The following is a 12,272-nucleotide window of genomic DNA, read 5'->3' as shown; positions in this document are numbered from 1 at the left end:
CAATGGCTTAGTGAAGTAGGAGAAATAATTGTTAATAAACAAGTCCTCATCCATTTCTCCATTGGAAAATACAAAGATGAGGTATTATGTGATGTTGTGCCCATGGAAGCCACTCATGTTCTTTTGGGAAGGCCTTGACAATTTGATAGAAAAGTTTTACATGATGGCTTTACCAACAAACTATCTTTTGAATTCCATGGTCACAAGGTTACTTTAAAATCTCTCTCTCCAAGAGAAGTTCATGAGGACCAAGTTATTATGAAGAAAAAGAGGGAGAGTGAAAAAGATAAAAAAAAGATAAGAGTTCTAAGCCTACACTCCTTGTGTCTAGGCGTGACATTGAAAGGGAAATAGTGGCTCATCATCCTCTTTTCTTAGCCATCCCTAGAACTCTTAGAGTAGAATCACTTGTTGATAGTCCTCATTGCTTGGAAAATTTGGTAGAAGAGTTCCAAGATGTGTTTCAAGATCCTCCAAATGGACTTCCACCTTTGAGAGGGATTGAGCACCAAATTGATTTGATACCGGGCTCTTCTTTACCAAACCGTCCAGCATATAGGACCAATCCAAGTGAAACCAAGGAAATTCGCCAACAAGTTGAGGCTTTGATTGAGAAAGGGTGGGTGCAAGATAGCATGAGTCCTTGTGCTATGCCTATCATCTTAGTGCCAAAAAAGGATGGCACATGGCGAATGTGTTCGGATTGTAGGGCCATAAATAACATAACCATTAAGTATAGGCATCCCATACCTAGACTAGATGATTTGTTGGATGAATTACATGGTTCTAAAATTTTTTCAAAGATTGATCTTAAAAGCGGCTACAATCAAATCCGTATCAAACCGGGTGATGAATGGAAGACGGCTTTTAAGACCAACTTTGGTTTATATGAGTGGTTAGTTATGCCTTTTGGTTTAACTAATGCACCAAGTACCTTCATGCGCCTCATGCATCATGTTCTTAGACCTTTCATTGGTAAGTTTGTTGTGGTTTACTTTGATGACATTCTCATTTATAGCTTATCTTTGAATGACCATAGGTTGCATGTTAGGCAAGTTTTAGAAACCCTTAGGAAGGAACATTTGTATGCTAACCTTGCTAAATGTATGCTTGCTCTTGATCATATAGAATTCCTAGGGTTTGTGGTGAGTTGTAAAGGGGTCCATGTGGACAAAACAAAGGTAGTGGCCATTCAAAATTGACCTACACCGAAATCTTTGAATGAGGTCCGAAGTTTTCATGGACTTGCTTCTTTCTATAGAAGATTTGTCCCAAACTTTGGTACCATTGCCGCACCACTCAATGACATAGTGAAAAAGGATGTGGTCTTTCATTGGGGAGAAGCACAACAAAATGCTTTTGACACCACTTTGAAAGAAAAATTGACTAATGCTCCCATCTTGGCCCTTCCTAATTTCACTAAGACATTTGAGATTGAGTGTGATGCTTCAAGCATAGGTATTGGGGCTGTTCTCCTTCAAGAGGGCCACCCCATAGCCTATTTTAGTGAGAAATTGAAGGGAAGTCATCTCAACTATTCCACCTATGATAAGGAATTATATGCACTTGTTAGGGCTTTGTTTACTTGGCAACACTATCTTTTTCCCAAAGAGTTTGTGATACATAGTGATCATGAATCTCTTAAATATTTGAAAAGCCAAAACAAACTTAACAATAGGCATGCTAAGTGGGTGGAATTCATTGAGCAATTTCCTTATGTGATCAAACACAAGCAAGGCAAAATAAATATTGTGGCGGATGCTCTTTCTAGAAGATACACCTTGCTAAATCTTTTAACCTCTCAATATCTTGGTTTTGATCACATTAAGGAACTTTATCATGATGACCTTGATTTTTCTCTCCTCTATCAAGAGTGTCTTAAGGGAGGACACAAATACTTTTTTATTAAAGATGACTTTCTTTTTAAGGGAAAACGTCTTTGTGTTCCCCAATGCTCTATTAGATTATCTCTTGTTAGAGAAGCTCGTGAGGGGGGTTTAATGGGACATTTTGGGGTTGCTAAAACTTTGGATGTGTTGCATGAACATTTTTTTTGGCCTCATATGCATAAACATGTTCATAGTTTGTGTGATAAATGCATAGCTTGCCGCAAAGCTAAGTCTAAGATGCATCCCCATGGTCTATATACTCCTCTTCCTATCCCTTCAATGCCTTGGGTAGATATATCTATGGATTTCATCTTAGGCTTACCCAAGACATCAAAGGGAAAGGACTCCATTTTTGTGGTAGTGGATCGTTTTTCAAAGATGGCTCACTTTATTCCTTGCCACAAAGTGGATGATGCATGCCACATTGCAAACCTCTTCTTCCAAGAAGTGGTTCGCTTACATGGGATTCCTAGGTCTATAGTGTCTGATAGAGATCCTAAATTCTTGAGTCACTTTTGGAAGACCTTGTGGGGCAAGCTTGGGACTAAGCTTTTATTTTCTACCACTTGCCACCCACAAACTGATGGTCAAACCGAGGTGGTGAATAGAACTTTAGGACAACTATTGAGATGTTTTATTTCGGGGAATCCTAGAGTGTGGGAGAATTTACTACCCCATGTTGAGTTTGCATATAATCGTGTAGTAAATTCTACCACCTCCCATTCTCCTTTTGAGGTGGTCTATGGGTTTAATCCCCTAACACCTCTTGATCTTCTTCCTATTCCCCTTCTTGGAGATGTCTTGTGCAAAGATGGAGATGAAAAAGCTTCTTTTGTGAAAACTTTGCATAAATATATCAAGAAGAGAATTGAGAAGAAGGTTGGCAAGTATGTTGAACTTGCCAATAAAAGGAGAAAAGCATTGTTGTTTGATGAGGGCGATTGGGTTTGGCTTCACTTGAGGAAGGATCGTTTTCCTACTCAAAGGAAGTCCAAACTAATACCTCGAGGGGATGGACCTTTCCAAGTCCTCAAGAGGATTAATGACAATGCTTATGAGTTAGATATGCCTGATACATTCTTAGGTAGTCATACTTTTAATGTCAGCGATCTAACTCCTTTTTCTGTAGGTCTCCAGAATTCGTGGTCGAATTCTCTCCAACTCGGGGAGTATGATGGAGATCAAGCCCAAGAGGAAATGGAGGCCAATCAACAAGATCAAGAGGAGGTGGAGGCACAAATAGAAGACGCCCATGAAGGTCAAAGTCCACCTCAAAGGATTACAAGAAGCATGTTCAAAGCTTTGGGAGCTAGAGGACATTTATTTTCTCTTTTTGTAATTTCTTTAGTTGAAGGTGCTTAGAGGGAAACATTAGAAACCTCTTTTGTTTTAGCATCTTTTAGTCTTTAGTTAGGAGTCTTAGGGGGGTGTGTTAGTAGATAGGTGTAGGAGTAGAAAAGGAGGTGCCAAAGTGAAGGAAGAGGTCACACCTTCCTCATGCTTTGTTTTAGGCGCAAATTCTAGAAGCTTTTTGGGAGGGAGTTTTTGAATTTGTGTAGCTTATATTTCAGCACCTTAGGCTATAAATAGAGGTGCTCTCTTTGTATTTTTCAGATTGGAATTAATCTAAGAAAACTCTACTCAAATTTTGAGTGAACTTTGGAGAGCTTTTGGAGCCTTCTTCTCTAGTCTTATCTTGATGGATCATTGGAGTCCTCAAGTGGCGGCATCACTCTCATCTAGGAGCATTCCACACTTCTAGTGGCGAGATCATCCAACATTCTTCCATCTTCATGAGCACTCTCTTCTCCTTCCTTTCTTCTCTTTCAATTGTTCATGTTGTCTTGTGTTCTTGAGTTTTTTGGTTCTGTTTTTCTGTTTTTCCAGCACCTATGTTCTGTTCTTGCCTTTTAATTTCAATTATGTTCGGTTCCTTTTAGTTTCTCCTCTTTTTTGGTTCAATTTGACTAAAATTGGTTCATCCAAATGAGTTTGGGATTTGGTACTAGTTTTTGGTGAGTTCTTGTCTTAGAACAAATGATCCAACTCTAAGAAAAGTGCCTCTATAATGTCCAACTCAAGGTGATTCCTAAGAAGGTCAAGAACCTTTCTCTATATGGCTAGTGGAAATACATCACCTTATCTCGAGTTAAAGTAGGTTTGACGGGAAGACATTCTGTTACGATGCCACACAATCTTAGTGCAACAACTGCACAAAATCTTCCTCTTTGGAGTGCATAATCTTAACAGCATGGTCGTCAAGGTACCAACTCAAGTACCAACGTCGTGGGGCCTATCTGTCACTATAGGCACTCTAGCCTTTACGTATCATGCATGCAGCTAACCCCTGAAAACCCTAGCGCTCTTGGGCTTAGGCGTCTTGAGGGGATATTTACTTGTGCTAGACCCAAATGCACTATACACACCACATGCATTCGCTTGCTAACTAGGCCTTACATATATGCGGGTTTCGACACACGCATTTTTTGGGCCCACTTACGTGGCCCATTAATCTGACCAGGCCACCGAGCCGACCTGCTCCACACAGGTGCCGATGTCTGATCACCTGAGCATTGAGCCCAATGCTCTGGTCCAGTACACAAGCCCCTCAGGCTCGAGCTGGAACTTGTTCTAGTGGAAAGGCTAACCGCTCGCCTACGGCGACCTACAGTCCTATGGGTGATGCGACGTGCACAGTGCCTTGTGGTGACGTCTCACCATACTCCCTCGCGAGCGTACACGTGGCTACATCAACAGCTAGAATGCATTGTCGTTTGTGCTTCCCCTATACATTAACCCTTCGATTTTTACGCTCCCTTCACTGTTTCATTCCACATTCGCGATTTCCTTCGAACACTCTACTTTGAACACCCTGCTTTCTCCTCTCTAAACAAGACTCCTCGCCTCCCTTCATTAATCATCTCAAGGTACATTTTTTATCTTGTGACTGCCTTTGGTCTGTCATTTCAATTCCTTTAATCTTCTCATAACTGCGCTGAGATTGTTTATATTTCTCGTATCTATGATCGTAAATATCTTTGTTTTCTGCTTCCTTGCTTCTTTCTTCAAAACACATGCGTTTCTTCCTCTGAGTATTGCATTTGTTTTCTTTCTTTGTTTTAGATTCCCTGTAAGATGGATTACGAAACCCTATACCCCTGGGCTCCTAGTAACATTTTAGAGGAAACATCTGAATTCACCACCCATGCGAAGATAGTGTCGTATAGGAATAATGAGCACCCTAAAAAGAACTGTGTTTTTGGCAAAGAGCACGACAGGTTCATTAAGGTTGTTCCTTGTAGGGAAGATGAACATGTTTTCTTCATCTACTCTATAGTTTTTAAAAGACTTCTTCTTCGCCTTCCCTTTCTTAGTTTTGAGAGAGCCTTTCTTACCGAAATCAACGTCGTCCCTACCCAGCTACATCCAAATAGTTGGGCATTTGTTCGAGGTTTCTCCATCTTGTGCCACTACTTTGGCCATCTGTCATCAGTGGATGTGTTCCTGTATTACTTTGAAGCCAAGTGATCTGGTCATAAGCTGTGGGTGAGCATCAACGAGGTTGCTGAGAGAGTTTTGCTGACCCTCTTTCAACAATCATACAAAGGCTTCAAGGGTAAATTCTTCAAAATCCGTTGCAATGATAATGATCCAAGCCTTCTGGACGGGTTCCCCCTGTACTGGACTAAGGAACCCAATTAAAAAAAAAAACCTAGATGCCTTGAAGACCTACCCTAGCGAGAACGAGAGGTGTGTGACTTCCTCTCCAACCTCAAGGTAGTGTTTAGCACTGCTGATTTGATAAAGAACGAGTACAGCCCTACAGGCCTTAAGGCATATATTGGTATCCCCCTTCCCTTTACTCCTACTAGCAATATCTTGCATGTATGTGTTTTCCGAACTCTTCTTTGTTTTCTTTCTCATGCAGGCAATATTTTGGACTCTCAAAAGAGAAAGAACTTAGCTGCTTTGGCCAAGAAGAAGAAGGTTTCCCCAGCCCCTTTTACCAAGGGCCAAAAACTGAAAGCGGTGGCTGAAGCTACCCCCTCTGAGGACGAAGAAACTTGCTCTGGACAAGTCTTCAAGAGGAAGTGAACAGTTGTTGCTGCCATCTCTGTTCCTTCTAACTTGAATGGTCGAGCTCTCTCATATCGGGACTTTCCACCAGCACTTCCCCTCCTCGAGACATTGCAGTGCAGGAGAACAGAGGAGAAAGTGCCTCAAAGGGAGACCAATGGGATTCCTTCTCAAACCCAACTTCCTTCCTACAAAAGATGCTTCTCTCCACCAAAGTTAAAGGGAGACTGGAAAACCTGGAGGAGGATCCATTGATGGAGCACATGACAAGGCAACTGGGGAAGCCCTAGTTGCGAATTGTCTTCTCCTTTCCAACATGCGGAAAGCGAAGGAACTGGCCAACAAAGAAGTCCTCCAAGCTGCAGGGCTCAAACGACAAATCAACGGACTCACACTGGAAGTGGATGAGCTTTCAAGAACTCATCAAGAGACCAAGGCTCTCTTATTTGGAAAGTCCCATGAGGCCTTGGGGCTATATGCTAGGAACAACGACCTCCACACTGAAGTGGAGAAGCTGAAGGGAGAGTTGGCTGGGAGGGATGAGGAAGTGGACATGCGAAAGAGGAGCTGGTACAGAAGGACGAGCTCCTACAGAAGACCAAGGACGAGCTGATGAGCGATGCCGCTGACTCCTACACGGTAGACTTCGAGGATTCCAGGGCCTAAGTCATTTGTGTGCATCCTGAGCTGGACCTCTCCCATACAGGGTTAGGTAAAGTTGTTATAGATGGACAACTAGTAGATGAGGAATAGCTGTGGGGAACTCCCCGCTATTGCCTTCCTTTTGTAATCCAATGAACAACTTATCATTCTGGTGTATATATATATGTGTGTGTGTATGAATGTTTCCTTTTCTAACTTCGGCTAGCTTGATAATAGTGTATGTCTTGACACGATTTTAACAACTAATCGAACGTCAATGATCGCCTATACCTAAGTAGCACGGTCCTCCTGATTAATCAATGGTAAACTTATGTTTTAGGGTACCTGAGTTCAGAGCCTTGTTGGTCAACAGTTCCTCCTTTACAAATTGCTTTGCTTTATCTGAACGTACTCCCTAAAGGGAGGATTCACTGTGGTTCGTGCCAATGGCGACTAGGGTTACCCGAGCTCTCTGAGCAAGAGGTATTTCATGAATAACTATGAGTCTTACTGCTCCCTACAAGGGAGATTTCGCTCCCGCTCTTGGAATCTTACCAAGGGGAGACTTCGTTCCCATTCCTGGAATCTTACCAAGGGGAAACTTCGTTCCGACTCTTGGAATCTCACCAAGGGGAGGTTCACTATGAACCCTACTGTTCCCACTCTTGGAATCTTCCCAAGGGGAGGTTCGCTATGAACCCTACTGTGTCCCACCCTTGGAATCTTACCAAGGGGAGATTCGCTATGAATCCTACTGTTCCCACTCTTGGAATCTTGCCAAGGGGAGAATCGTTATGAACCCTACTGTTCCCACTCTTGGAATCTTGCCAAGGGGAGGTTCGCTATGAACCCTACTGTTCCCACTCTTGGAATCTTACCAAGGGGATATTTCACTGTTAGCACGATATATTGCAAGCATATTTTTCAAATAACTTTTTATTGGTTGATCTCATTAAAAAAACCCTGATAAGGGAAAAATAGTGTCCCCTTAAAAGTTCGAACTGCATAAAATAACGTAATTAATTGAAATAAAATTTAAGATTGGCCTCATTCCATGTTCGGGGAATAATCCTGAATTCCAAGGTCTCGAGTCTATACGCTCCGTTCCTGAGCACCTCTATCACGCAGAATGGGCCAATCCACTTGGGAGACAACTTGTTCTCCAACTTATAGGGTGAGCCTTTCGCATTACCAAGTCGGCAACCTGGATTTACCGAGGTTTCAACTTGGACTTCTGCTTATACTCCACCCTTCTCTTCAAGGCTTCGGCCTTGATGTGCGCTTCCTCCCTGACTTTGTCGAGCAGATCTAAGTTTACCCTCCTTTCCTCGTTAGAATCCTCGGCCACGAAGTTCTGGAATCGAGGTGAACTTTCCTGGATCTTGATGAGAATCATGGGATCTGATCCATACACCAGGCTAAAAGGTTTCTCCTTAGTGGTGGATTAAGGAGTGGTATGGTAAGACCACACAATTCTAGGAACCTCGTTTGCCCAAGTTCCCTTGGCTTTCTTCAGTCTCCTCTTTAGGCCTCTGAGCAGGACTCAGTTAGCATATTTGACCTGCTCATTCGTCTTGGGGTGTTCTACCGAGGCGAACACCAGCTTGATGCCGAGCTCTGTGCATAGTTTGCCTAGCTGCTGACTTGCAATCTGGGTGCCATTGTCAGACACTAAATGCTTTGGGATTCCAAAACGGCAAACTATGTTCTCCCACATAAAGTGTTGAAGCTTGTGGGCTGTGATCTGTGCAACAAGTTCGACTTCTATCCACTTGGTGAAGTACTCGATGGCTACCACCAGGTACTTCATTTGACGAACTGCTAGGGGAAACGGACCTAGGATGTCAATTCCCTGTGTGTGAAAAGGCGATGGGCTGTAGATCGACCGCAACTCCTCTAAGGGCGCATGATTGCGTGTTGTTGGCATTGTTTGCACTGCTGCGCATACCTCGTGCAGTCCTCCCTCATGGTCGGCCAATAGTATCCTGCTCGAACAACCTTTGATGAGAGAACTCGACCATCGATGTGACTCCCACAAATACCCTCATGGAGCTTAGCCATGATACATGTCTGCTTATTTTGAATTGGGAAATATATTTTTGCATTCTATATTCTACATGTTGATTATAGAAAGATTTAAGATTACTATTATAATACATTTAGATTTTGATCTTAAATGAAAAAAAATAATTTATTCTGGAATTTGGATTTTGATAATAGAAAAATTAATATATTTGTATATTTGAACTTGAACTCAATTGAAAATGACTATTGCATTCTCTATTTTTGCTTCTACCAGGTTTTTAAATTGATAATAAGGTTTTCCAAAAAAATTTAACCATATAACCGTCCATCAAAGTTCACTCAAAACAATTCAATTTTTTTAAAAAAAATTTGTAAGTTAGATAGGGATATATCCGTATGTAATTACATAGGGGTATGTCCCTATGTAATTACATACAAATTTATCCGTATGTATTTACATACGAATTTATCTGTATGTAATTACATACGCATCTCAAATTCGTATGTAATAGTTACCTACGACAGTTTTACATACAGATTTTTGTCTGTATGTAATACGTATGTAACTATGTTTTACATACGGATAGTGTCTTACATTCGGATTTGAGTTGTATGTAATTCCAAATTTTCTTGTAACTAAGTAAGTCTTACATTTATGTTACTTGTTTATGTTCTTATTTGTGTCATTTTATTTTGGTCATCTTCATTCATCCTTTTCTTCCATTGTTCTTAATTTTCTCCCCTTGCATCATAATCGCCTTATTCTTGTGTTTTTCTCTTTGCCCTTCTGAAGTGAACCTTCACACTTACTTAACCACTTGGTTAAGTTCACGTCTAGTGGGAATCTTCTTAGGGTTCTCACCTTGAATTGTTAATCTCAAAATCATAAACAAGAGCAACCAATTAAAATGTGCAATCCTAAAATCAACTCACATCATGTGGTATTCAGAGCATAGTTATTTTGTGCTTATTTGCTTTGAGTTGATTTCGACCCTTTAAATTCTAGCACATTTAAATTCTTGCTTTTACCTTCAAGCAATTTCAGTTCCACCTTTAATTTCCTTGTCATTTACAATTCCGCTTTTTATTCATTAAGCACTTTAAATTCTGCTTTTGAATTTTATTTTGTGTTAATTTTTTTCCTCACATCTTTTGCTTGAGTCTTATGTTCTTTGTGTTAAGGAGTCTTATTTCCTTTCTACTTATTTTGATTTTAATTGTGAAGTGTTAAAAACAAATTAGAAGTTGTTTGAGTAGTGGTTGATTTAATTCCAAACATAGAATACAAGTGTTCATATGATTTGAATCCAAAACCAACATCTTTTTCGGAAAAGTGAAAAGTGGAATGACAAAAAAAAATATGCATGCAAAAAAAAACACAATATGGAACTTTTGAATCCATAAAAACAAAGACAAAAAAAAAGTTTTGAGAAGCATTCACATTTCAACTTTCACTTTGCAAATTACTAAAGAGGATTCTAAGTATATGACAAATTGTGTTCATACTTGTGGAATTTAATCCTTCTTGCTTTCACAATTTCTAAAATCATGCAAACCTTCATAATTAAAGTTTAAGTAAGTTTCTTTGTGTCTTTTTTTTAGGTGCTTGTCTTCTCAAAGTTTTGTCATTATCTTATTTTCAATTTGGTTTAACTTTCTTGCATTTAAGCTTTTCTTGCTTGTCCTTCAAACTTTCTTAAGTTTTGTTGTGGGAATCTTTAGTGAGCAAGTGTAAGGCTTTGTCATCTTCCCCTTGAAGTGCTTGCTACCAAGTGTAGACCTTTGTGTTTAAAGAGAAAATCTTTCTTGAGTGCATTATTCCCCCACCCCCACCCCCCCTTTCTACACAAGCGAGTGATACAAGTGAGGAGAGGATAAAATTGTTAATCTTTTTAACCAATTGATTGTTTCTTTTTTGTGTAAATTATGGATCATTTTTCTTCAGGAAAATCTTCAAAGCCACAATTTCCTCGAAAGGCTTTTCTTTTGGGAGAACTTGCGGAAACCTAGAGGACATTGGCTCAAAAGGAATCGGAGATGAGGCAATTGGTGGAAAGGTGGCAAAGACTAGAAGCGACTCAAAAGAGACAACCTAGAGGAAGGAGATGGGAACAAAGAAGAGCCTCTAGAAGCTACACACACTATGGGAGCCAAAAAGAAAACCAAGAATGGAGAGTGCAATTCTTTGAAGAAAGGTGCCATCAACACTCACCATCAAAGTCGTCTTTCCCTTCTCTTAAATTGCCTGTTTTTAATGGGGAAAGTGATCCCAATATGTATTTAGGATGGGAAGATAAAGTAGAACAAATTTTCAATGTGTATGAGGTCCAAGAGGACTAAAAGGTTAAGTTAGCTTCCCTAGAATTTTTAGATTATGCCATGCAGTGGTGGCATCAAACTATAATGGGCATTGGTTTGAACAAGAGTCCAGGCTTGGTCTCTTGGTATGATTTAAAGGAATGCATGCGCGCACAGTTTGTTCCTCTTCATTATAGGAAGGAACTCTTGTTGAAGCTTCAACGACTTCAACAAGGAACTAGGAGTGTAGATGAATATTACAAAGACTTAGACACTACTTTGACCAAGATTGACAAAGATAGCTAGGTTTGTGAGTGGTTTAAAGAGAGAAATCCAAGATATTGTAGAATCATATGAGTACTGTTCTTTGGAAAGATTGGTTCACCTAGCCATCAAGGTAGAATCACAACTTTTGAAGAAAACCAATTTCAAAAATACTCATAATGGTGACTTCTACAAATCTTCATGTAAGGATAAAAACAAAATTTGTACAAAAACCTTTCCTTCCAATTTTTCAAAAGAAACCACTTCTAACCATAGATTGTTTAACCCTTCCACCTCTACCCCTAAGTCACCCACCAAAACCTTAAACATAAAATGTTTTAAATGTCTAGGTTTTGGGCACATAGTTGCAAATTTTCCATCTAAAAGAACCATGATGGTAAAAGGGGGGGTTGTTGTGAGTGACCATAGTTCCCAAACCTCAAGGTCTAGTTCCCCTACCTCTTCAAGAAGCCAAAGTGAGGATGAATATGAGTTGCCTTAAGAAGGTGATTTGTTAGTAGTAAAGCGCATGCTTGGCCACATTCAAAAACCTTTTGATGAATGTCAAAGGAAAAATATTTTTCATACAAGGTGCCTTATTAATGACAAATTAAGTTCCTTAATTGTAGATGGGGGTAGTTGCACCAATGTGGCAAGTACAAGAGTAGTGGAAAAACTTGAATTACCCACCATCTCTCATGCAAAGCCCTTTTGAATGGCTTAGTAAAGAGGGAAAAATAATTATTAATAAACAAGTCCTCATAGCCTTCTTAATTGGAAAATATAAAGATGAGATCTTGGGTGATGTTGTGCCAATGGAAGCCACCCACATTCTATTAGGAAGGCCAAGGCAATTTGATAAAAAAGTTTTACATGATGGCCTTCCTAATAAAATTTCTTTTACCTTCAAAAGGCATAAGATCATATTGAAATCTCTCTCTCCAAAGGAGGTAAATGAAGACCAAGTTAAAATGAAAGAGAATAGAGAAAATGAAAAAAAAAAATGAGAAAAATGAAAAAAAGAGTGTTAAGAAAAGTCTTGTCATCTCCTCTAAAGAGGTCAAAAAGGTAATGCTA

Source organism: Phaseolus vulgaris, chromosome 1 (assembly GCF_051622355.1).
Source record: "Phaseolus vulgaris cultivar YP4 chromosome 1, ASM5162235v1, whole genome shotgun sequence".
NCBI classification, from domain to species: Eukaryota; Viridiplantae; Streptophyta; class Magnoliopsida; order Fabales; family Fabaceae; genus Phaseolus; species Phaseolus vulgaris.
This window is presented reverse-complemented; position numbering follows the sequence as displayed.